Raw genomic sequence first — 11,078 nt, 5'->3', positions numbered from 1 at the left:
TATGTATCACATATCGCATCCCGCATATCATACCATGTTTGCATCATGTTGCTTGAGCATTGCACGTGGTTGATTGTGCTCCTTTTGCTTGTTGTTCTTGTTTGGGTAGATCCGGGAGACGAGTTCGTGAATGAGGAGCCATTGAGTTCGCTTACGAGGATCAAGGCAACTCTGAAAACTTTGCAGGCAAGATGACCATACCCTCGAAATCACTTCTATCTTTGCTTCCTAGATGCTCGCTCTTTTGCTATGCCTATGCTACGATACCTACCACTTGCTTATCATGCCGCCCATATTTCCATGTCAAACCTCTAACCCACCATGTCCTAGCAAACCGTTGTTTGGCTATGTTACCGCTTTGCTCAGGCCCTCTTATAGCGTTGCTAGTTGCAGGTGCAGTTTGGAGATCGTTCCTTGTTGGAACTTGTTTATTGTTGGGATATCACAATATTATCTTGTTTATCTTAATGCACCTATATACTTGGTAAAGGGTGGAAGGCGCGGCCTTATGCCTGGTGTTTTGTTTCACTCTTGCCGCCCTAGTTTCCGTCATATCGGTGTTATGTTCCCAGATTTTGCGTTCCTTACACGGTTGGGTTATAATGGGAACCCCTTGACAGTTCGCCTTGAATAAAACTCCTCCAGCAATGCCCAACCTTGGTTTTACCATTTGCTACCTAGCCTCTTTTTCCCTTGGGTTTCCGGAGCCCGAGGGTCATCTTTATTTAAACCCCCCTGGGCCAGTGTTCCTCTGAGTGTTGGTCCGACCGAGTAGACTGCGGGGCCACCTCGGGGCAACTTGAGGTTTGGTTTTACTCGTAGGATGTCTCATCTGAGTGTGCCCTGAGAACGAGATATGTGCAGATCCTATCGGGATTTGTCGGCACATTCGGGCGGTGTTGCTGGACTTGTTTTACCATTGTCGAGGATGTCCTGTAACCGGGATGCCGAGTCTGATCGGATTGTCTTGGGAGAAGGAATATCATTCGTTGACCGTGAGAGCTTGTGATGGGCTAAGTTGCGACTCCCCTGCAGGGATTTGAACTTTCGAAAGCCATGCCCGCGGTTATGGGCATATGTGAATTTGTTAATGTCCGGTTGTAGATAACATGAAACTTAACTTAATTAAAATGCACCAACCGCGTGTGTTACCGTGATGGTCTCTTCTCGGCGGAGTCCGGGAAGTGAACACGGTGTTGGAGTAATGCTTGGCGTAGGTTGTTCTAGGATCACTTCTTGATCATAGTTGTTCGACCGTGCTTTTGCCTTCTCTTCTCGCTCTATTTTGCAAATATGTTAGCCACCATATATGCTAGTCGCTTGCTGGAGCTCCACATCATACCTTTACCTTTCCTAAAAGATTAAATAGTCTTGATCGGGAGGGTGCGAGATTGCTGAGTCCCCGTGACTCATAGTTTACTTCCAAAACCAGATGCAGGGACCGATGATACCGTTCCAGATGATATGACCGAGCTCAAGTGGGAGTTTGATGAAGACTCTCGTTGTTACTATGTGTCTTTCCCAGATGATCAGTAGTGGTGCCCAGTTGGGGCGATCGGGGACTTTGTCGCATTTGGGGTTGATCTTTATTTTGGTACCGTAGTCGGACCCTGAGTGTATTGGATGAATGCAATGATTTATTTATGTATTTGTGTGACGTGGCGAGTGTAAGCCAACTATGTACCTTTCCCCTTTATTTATGTACATGGGTTGTTTGCGAAGATTACCTCACTTGCGACACTGCTTTCAATGCGGTTATGCCTCTAAGTCGTGCTTCGACACGTAGGAAATATAGCCGCATCGAGGGTGTTACAGTGGTAGTGCAAGAGCAGCGGTGACGGCAAGAGCAGCAGGAAGCAAAAGCAGCAGCGGCAACGGCAAGAGCAGTAGCAGGCACGGGGCTACGCGGGCACGACCAGGAGCAGCGGCAACAGCGCAAGCAACAGCAACACACACACACACATATGCAGGAGCTTGGGGACGACGACAAACGACGACGAACCAAAGGGGAAAAGGAGGGGATCGACACAGGAGCTCACCACGGAGCTCGTGGACGTGATTAGAGAGCGCGGGGGTGACCAGATGCGTCAAGCTCGACGGCGAGATGCGACGATCATGGCGGAAAACTAGCTCGATCCCGAGCGAATGATGTAGCTCTGGTCGAACGGATGAACGGGGTGACGGAGTCGACGACGAGGAACTCCCTGGACAACCTCCCGGTCACCGAGGAGGCCAGTGGCCGCGAGGATGCCGACGGTCCGTCAACGGCAGTTCGGGAGTGAGCGAAACATAGAGGGATTGGACGAGCGAGGGGATAAGTGAGGGCTAGGGTTTGTCCTGGGGGTTAGGGGTGCTCTTATCCTTCCACGAGGCCGTGGGATGGCCGATGCATGGCCCAGACGCCATGGATGCCCTCCACACACTCCCTGCCTCCCTGTAGCTGTAGGTAGATGAAGGTGGAGGTGGACTGGGCCGTTTTCTGTCTCCACATGGGCCAAAGTGCATAATGAGGCTTTGTTATTTTCTTCTCTGCACTTATTTTAGCTACTACTTTGTCTTTAGTTTAGTTAGTAATTGATTTTTTTTGAAGAATGAAACTTGGCAAATATTTAGGTGCACCATTTTGAAGATGCACACAAAGTTTGGGGGCACTTGTAAAGTTTAACCATTTTTATAAAAAGAAACAGTCAAGTTAATTGTTGTTGTTCCATTTATTAAATTCATAAAATTTTATTTGTGAATCATATGAAATTGGTGTGGTCATCACCATTTCTTATTGAATATTTGCAACATAACGAACATTTTTATTCTACTGTTAGAAGGAATAATAATTTCACTTGCAATATAAATTTGAATTTGACTTAGGATAACCAGGAGAGATTAAGTTTAGCAAAATGGGATGATGTGGCATCATTAGTCAGGAATTCTCTATAGCATAACTACCGGGTTGTTACAAATCTCCTCCACTACAAGAAATCTCGTCCCGAGATTTAAGAGGTGGAGCAAGGGGGAAAGTTTGGTTACGAAATTCTAATGGATCTTCTTGGTCTTGGTTGCCCTTCTGGAAGAGGTCGATCCATTAAGTGGATGTCTTCATTTCTCTACTTCAGGTCATCATGACGAAGTCGTCATCCTTTCTTCAGAAACTCCATCGTACTTACGAAAAAGGATAAGGGGTAACTTTGGAAGAACGGACGTCTACAAGGTTGCTTATCTGATAGATAACATCATGGAAGGTGGCGGGAAGTAACTCTCGAATTGGAACTTAAGAAAATATCGAGAGCAATTAAGATGGTGCAATAAGAAGTTTCGAGCGGATATGCAATCGTTCATTGCCTGAAATAGGGCGTGAAAGGGGTTTAGTGCGACGGGAATAAGTATTGTGTCTGGTACCAGAATAGGTCATCTCTACGAAGGTGACCCGTGAATGCATATGGAGTCAAGCGCGAGGAATAACCTTGGAAACCAGGGGGTGTGCAGGAGAGTCAGGTTTTGATCCTGTGGAACTGTGGGTTATGGGCCCACCAGGTGGGTTGAAAGTAGGAAGGCTATGACGTCTTACACGATCATGTAAGCAAGGCATGTCAGAGGATAGCCTATCAGTTATGTCGACAGCAACATCGATACGAAGGGCGAGAGACGAAGAGAACCATTTTCCTGCTCATTGAACGAGGCGGACCAATATGCAAAGTTCTCGTCCATTGGTGGTCATCGGAATGCCATCAACAATAGTAACAGGGTCTTGCTGATAGGATTGTACAACTAGGTGTTTACATAAGCAGGAGAATATTACTGCTTAGATCATATAGACCACAAGAAAGGTTAAACCAAACAATGGAAAGAAAAATATGATTATCAGATTAAATAGAACAATGGAAAGGAAAATGTGTTAAAACACATATTTTGGGGGTATATCCTTCTCAAGGACAAGCAGAGAAGAAATATCCATGATGAGATATAAAGAAGAAAAGCTTTTAGGTAAGGGGAGATAAATTTCATGAAATTACCCATACAACGGTGTTTGGATATTTGAGAAAGAAAATTTTGCATTGCGCTTCCAATATTCTTGTTGATGAACGGAGTGCCACAGACATGCTTTGAGATAGCTTTGACATGGTCTCATGTAAAGGACAGACTTTGGATAGACAATGGGTCCATCAGGAACAACCTATGGAATAAGTCTTACAATGTCCTCATGGAAGAATGGCTAACTCTGCTAAAAGGAAACTATAACAATAGGTCCTTCGGCTAGGTGCAGTAGGCATGACATCACCTTACCGGGTCATATAAAGACCAATGTTATAACTTTTGGAAATATGTCCCAACCATCACATCTGACTGAGATTCAGATCTGATTAGTGCCATGGTACCTCAGTCTCGGGATGCCTGAGAAGAAAAGGTGCAACACAAATTGACAAGATGATATTGTAAGATTCTCGGAGATGAACTATGGAAGCAAGTTCCGAAACAAGAGTTCATCATTTAAACCAAGGAGAGGATGAGGGGTAGCTGATGGACTTAGTAGCAATTCATCGAGGTTTCCAAAAAGATGGATTTCCACAATTAAGTGAACGAGGTGATAGCATCAGACACACCGAAGTATATAATGAGGTAGGTTCGATGAGAACATCCACAATTAAATATTGAACAAAAATGCACCTGGAAATATAGACCAAGTAGGACGATCAAAGTAAGAATGGTGATTCGATAACGAAACTATCGGCCATTCACTTCGAAACAACAGGGTTGCTAGAGATATTAAATTCTCACAACAGAGGTCACTCAACACGGGGGCCAAGAAAGGAATGGTGATGGCGAGAAGCATCACTGCAACAAGAATTTCTTAAGAGGTGGTGAAATTCCCACGATATTCTTGACAAATAAGATGGTAATACTCTAAGGTAAAGAAGAACAAATGTTGGATAGCAAGGAACTCAACGTATAACACAAAACACGAACAAGTTTGTGTTGAACGGAAGGCAATAAAATGGCCGATGATAAAACAGATCATCGAGGGCAAGGATGGTATTTCTCATCATGAATTCAATTGATATCTAGGAAGGAGTCAAGATGTTGATGATGATTACGACAATTTTTTTTCGAGAGGCTCCATGAAGAAGCAATCGAACAGCCACTGCATCAAGCAAAAGGACTGATGTAGGGATAGATTATTGGATCCATCGATATGACACCAACTCAGAACCAAGCTTATTGTTTGAGATGGAACGATAAGACGAGGGAATCAACATAAGCTTAGCTCATCGTCGAAGGTTGTGCTCCGGGATAAGGACGAAGTAGCATAGTTAAAATCAACACCATAATGATGTAGCCAATCAGGCTAGGAATGACATGACGGAGTATTAAACTTCCTCCCAACAAAGTACTAGGAGTATTGAATCACAGTATTGATTTGATTCACTATGCAGTGTTCTCGGTTGACTAATAACTCAAAACCTGGGGGAAATCTGAACTCGGTGAGAAGCAATACTAGATGTAGACTCATAGGAAGCGACACAGTTCTTTGATATTCTCGATATATTGGAGGGTAATACTCGAAGGAAGATCAAAATAGAGGTTGTGGAGATGTATTGATCTTCAGAAGACAAGTACCTTAACTTGCCCGAGAAATGGAATCAAGGAGAAAATGTGGTCAGAACCACGATTGCAAAGGATCAATTCACGAATACCAGATGATATTTTATCAAGGAAATAATCATTAGTACAAGAAGCTTCCATGATAGGATCTACATCGTGTCCATGGGCATGAACACAAATTCAAGGTCGACTCCCACTTCTCCAATGCATAATCTTTCATTCACTTCTCACTTTCCGTGAAGTTTTAGCGTTGAAATTTTATGTGTCAAAAAGCCAGTAGAGTATAACCCGCATAACTTTTGAGTTCACACAGATTATGGAAGGCACAGGCTCAACGGTCTAAATCCTATGCGCGCAGGGATCTGGGCCCATCGCCCATTGCACACCTGCACGTTGCGTACGCGGCCGGTGAGCAGACCTAGCAACCTCCATTACAAAGGAAGTTGCGTTACGCGGTCCAACCCGACGCGCGCCGCTCAGTCGCTGACGTCAAGAAGGCTTCGGCTGATACCACGACGTCGAGTGCCCATAACTGTTCCCGCATAGGTGGTTAGTGCATATAGGCCAGTGGCCAGACTCAGATCAAATACCAAGATCTCGTTAAGCGTGTTATTTCAAAGTAACCGCAGACACCGACCAAGGCCAGGATCACCTCTCTCCTAGGTGGTCTCAACCTGCCCTGTCGCTCCGCCACAAAGTAGCAGTCGGGGGCCGTCGGGAACCCAGGCCCACCACTACCGGGATGGAACACCTGTCCTTTCAGCCCCCACACTGGAATCACTCGCGGGTACTCTACGAGCCGACCCGTCTTTAGTCATCACATGTATCATGTATATGTATATAAGTATATACCCGTGATCACGTCCCAAGTGATCATGGCACGATAGTATAGCATGGCAGACGGACAAGAATGTAGGGCCACTAATGGAATACTAGCATCCTACACTAAGCATTTTAGGATTGCAGGTAAAGGTAACAACAGTAGCAGCAAGGATAGGCTATCCATCAGGATAGGATAAACGAAAAGCAGTAACATGCTACACTACTCTAATGCAAGTAGTAGAGAGAAGAATAGGTGATATCTGGTGATCAAGGGGAGGGCTTGCCTGGTTGCTCTGGCAAGAAGGAGGGGTCGTCAACACCGTAGTCGTACTGGGTAGCAGCCACGTCTATCTCAGTGTCTAACAAGAGAGGAGGGGGTAGAAACGGTAAATATGGAGAAAACAAAGCATCACAAAACATAATGAGGCAATACGCGGTGCTAGGTATGCCCTAACGCGGTACTAGGTGATGCCGGTGAAGGGGGGAACATCCGGGTGAGTATTCCCGGTGTTCGACGTTTTCGGACAGACGAACCGAAGGGGGATTGTAGCATGTTCGCTATGCTAGGGACGTGTGGCGGATGAGTAGACCGCGTATTCAGATTCGTCTTGTCATTCTGAACAACTTTCATGTATAAATTATTTTCATCTGACGTATGGTTTATTTTATATGATTTTCTAAAGATTTTATACATTCTGAAGTTTTTGGTTTTATTTTAATTCGGGTTGACCAAGTCAAGTTGACTAGTCAAATAGGAAGGGGTGGCCCACATGTCATTTTCTATTAGGCTAACTAATTTAATAACTAGTGTAATTGAACCCATGGGACTACTTAGCATAGATTAAATAAGTCCCTAATTAGTCCACAAAAGTCCTAAACTAATCCTAGCTAAATAGCCTAAACTAACAAGGTCGGCCACACACTCAACACACGCACACACCAGATGCACACACCACACACACTCTCGGCCATGGCCTTAGCCATGGCCATTAGTAGCAGCAGTAGCCAGGGGCAGCAGGCAGCACTAGCAAAGAAGCAGCGGCGCAACAAGCAAGAGCAGTAGCAGTGCAGGAGCAGCGGCGACGGCAAGAGCAGCAAGAAGCAAAAGCAGCAGCGGCAGCAGCACGCAGGAGTGGAAGGCAGGGTGGCAGTAGCAGGCATGAGGCTTCCCGGGCACGACCAGGAGCAGCGGCAATAGCGCAAGCAATAGCAACACGCACGCACACATATGCAGGAGCTCGAGGACGTGATTAGAGAGCGCGGGGGTGACCAGATGCGTCAAGCTCGACGGCGAGATGCGACGGCCATGGCGGAAAATTTGCTCGATCCCGAGCAAACGGTGTAGCTTCGGTCGAACGGAAGCACGTGGGTGACGTATTCGACGACGAGGAACTCCCTGGACAACCTCCCGGTCGCTGGGGAGGCCAGTGGCCGCGAGGATGGCGATGGTGCGTCAACAGCAGTTCGGGAGCGAGCGAAACAGAGAGGGATTGGACGAGCGAGGGGATAAGTGAGGGCTAGGGTTTGTCCTGGGGGTTGGGGGTGCTCTTATCCTTCCACGAGGCCGTGGGAGGCCGACGCAAGGCCCAGACGCCATGGATGCCCTCCACGCACTCCCTGCCTCCTTGTAGTTGTAGGTAGATGAAGTTGGAGGTGGGCTGGGCCGTTTTCTGTCTCCACATGGGCCAAAGTGCAAAATGAGGCTTTGTTATTTTCTTCTCTGCACTTATTTTAGCAACTGCTTTGTCATTAGTTTAGTTAGTAATTGAATTTTTTTTTGAAGAATGAAACTTGGCAAATATTTAAGGTGCACCATTTTGAAGATGCACACAAAGTTTGGGGCATTTGGAAAGTTTAACCATTTTTATAAAAAGAAACGGTCAAGTTAATTGTTGTTGTTCCATTTATTAAATTCCTAAAATTTTATTTGTGAGTCATATGGAATTGGTGTAGTCATCACCATTTCTTATTGAATATTTGCAACATAACGTACATTTTTATTCTACTGTTATAAGGAATAATAATTTCACTTGCAATATAAATTTGAATTTGACTTAGGATAACGAGGAGATATTAAGTTTAGCAAAATGGGATGATGTGGCATCATTAGTCAGGAATTCTCTATAGCATAATTACCGGTGTGTTACAAATCTCCTCCACTACAAGAAATCTCGTCCCGAGATTTAAGAGGCGGAGTAAGGGGGAAAGCTTGGTTACGAAATTCTAACGGATCTTCTTGGTCTTGGTTGCCCTTCTGGAAGAGGTCCATCCATTAAGTGGATGTCTTCATTTCTCTACTTCAGATCATCATGATGAAGTCGTCATCCTTTCTTCAGAAACTCCATCGTACTTACGAAAAAGGATAAGAGGTAACTTTGGAAGAACGGACGTCTACAAGGTTGCTTATCTGATACTCCCTCCGTTCCTAAATATTTTTCTTTTAAGAGATCTGAAATAGACTACCACATACGGATGTTTATAGACATATTTTAGTCTGCATTCACTCATTTTGCTCCGTATGTAGTCACTTATTGAAATCTTTAGAAAGACAAATATTTAGGAACAGAGGGAGTAGATAACATCAAGGAAGGTGGCGGGAAGTAACTCTCGATTTGGAACTTAAGAAAATATCGAGAGCAATTAAGGCGGTGCAATAAGAAGTTTCAAGCGGATAGGCAATCGTTAATTCCCTAAAATAGGGCGTGAAAGGGGTTCAGTGCAACGGGAATAAGTATTGTGTCTGATACCAGAATAGGTCATCTCTAGGAAGGTGACCCGTGAATGCATATGGAGTCAAGCGCGAGGAATAACCTTGGAAACCAGGAGGGTGTGCAGGAGAGTCAGGTTTCAATCCTGTGGAACTGTGGTTTATGGGCCCACCGGGTGGGTTAAAAGTAGGAAGGCGATGACGTCTTACACGATCATGTAAGCAAGGCATGTCAGAGGATAGCCTATCAATTATGTCGACAACAACATCGATACCAAGGGCGAGGGACGAAGAGAACCATTTTCCTGCTCGTTGAACGAGGCGGACCAATAGGAAAAGTTCTCGTCCATTGGTGGTCACCAGAATGTCATCAACAATAGTAACAGGGTCTTGCTGACAGAATTGTACAACGAGGTGTTTACATAAGCAGGAGAATATTACTGCTTACATCATATAGACCACAAGAAAGGTTAAACCAAACAATGGAAAGAAAAATATGATTATCAGATTAAATAGAACAATGGAAAGGAAAATGTGTTAAAACACATATTTCGGGGGTATATCCTTCTCAAGGACAAGCAGAGAAGAAATATCCATGACGAGATATAAAGAAGAAAAGCTTTTAGGTAAGGGGAGAGAAATTTCATGAAGTTACCCATACAACGGTGTTTGGATATTTGAGAAAGAAAATTTTGCATTGCGCTTCCAATATTCTTGTTGATGAATGGAGTGCCACGGACATGCTTTGAGATAGCTTTGACATGGTCTCATGTAAAGGATAGACTTTGGATAGACAATGGGTCCATCAGGAACAACCTATGGAATAAGTCTTACAATGTCCTCATGGAAGAATGGCTAACTTTGCTAAAGGGAAACTATAACAATAGGTCCTTCGGCTAGGTGCACTAGGCATGACATCACCTTACCGGGTCAGATGTGATGGTTGGGACATATTTCCAAAAGTTATAACCCGAATAGTAGAGAGATCAGAGTCCCAGAGTATAGATCGAGGAGTAAAAGATCCTAATACCACCCAAATGGCGACGTGGGCCCGTAAGGCACACATCCATGTTAATAAAAGTTTTACAACGTCTATACTTGACTTCGGACAAGGAGTGTGGAAAGAGGGTTCCTACAGGCAGTCGGCTCTGATAACAACTTGTGACGCCCCCGATTCAATCGTACACTAATCATGCACGCAAATGTGTACGATCAAGATCAAGGACTCACGGGAAGATATCACAACACAACTCTAAAAATAAAATAAGTCATACCAGCATCATATTACAAGCCAGGGGCCTTGATGTCTACTACACAACCTTCTTCTCGTAGACGTTGTTGGGCCTCCAAGTGCAGAGGTTTGTAGGACAGTAGCAAATTTCCCTCAAGTGGATGACCTAAGGTTTATCAATCCGTAGGAGGCGTGGGATGAAGATGGTCTCTCTCAAGCAACCCTGCAACCAAATAACAAAGAGTCTCTTGTGTCCCCAACACACCCAATACAATGGTAAATTGTATAGGTGCACTAGTTCGGCGAAGAGATGGTGATACAAGTGGTATATGGATGTAGATAAAGGTATTTGTAATCTGAAATTATAAAAACAGCAAGGTAACTAATGATAAAAGTGAGCGTAAACGGTATTGCAATGCTAGGTAAACAAGGCCTAGGGTTCATACTTTCGCTAGTGTAAGTTCCTCAACAATAATACATAATTGGATCACATAACTATCCCTCAACATGCAACAAAGAGTCACTCCAAAGTCACTAATAGCGGAGAACGAACGAAGAGATTATGGTAGGGTACGAAACCACCTCAAAGTTATTCTTTCCAATCAATCCGTTGGGCTATTCCTATAAGTGTCACAAACATCCTAGAGTTCGTACTAGAATAACACCTTAAGACACAAATCAACCAAAACCCTAATGTCACCTAGATACTCCAATGTCACCAAG

The sequence above is a fragment of the Triticum urartu genome, chromosome 1 (genome assembly GCF_003073215.2).
Source record: "Triticum urartu cultivar G1812 chromosome 1, Tu2.1, whole genome shotgun sequence".
Lineage (NCBI taxonomy): Eukaryota > Viridiplantae > Streptophyta > Magnoliopsida > Poales > Poaceae > Triticum > Triticum urartu.
The sequence above is the reverse complement of the archived record's forward strand: the minus strand, read 5'-3'. Positions refer to the sequence as shown.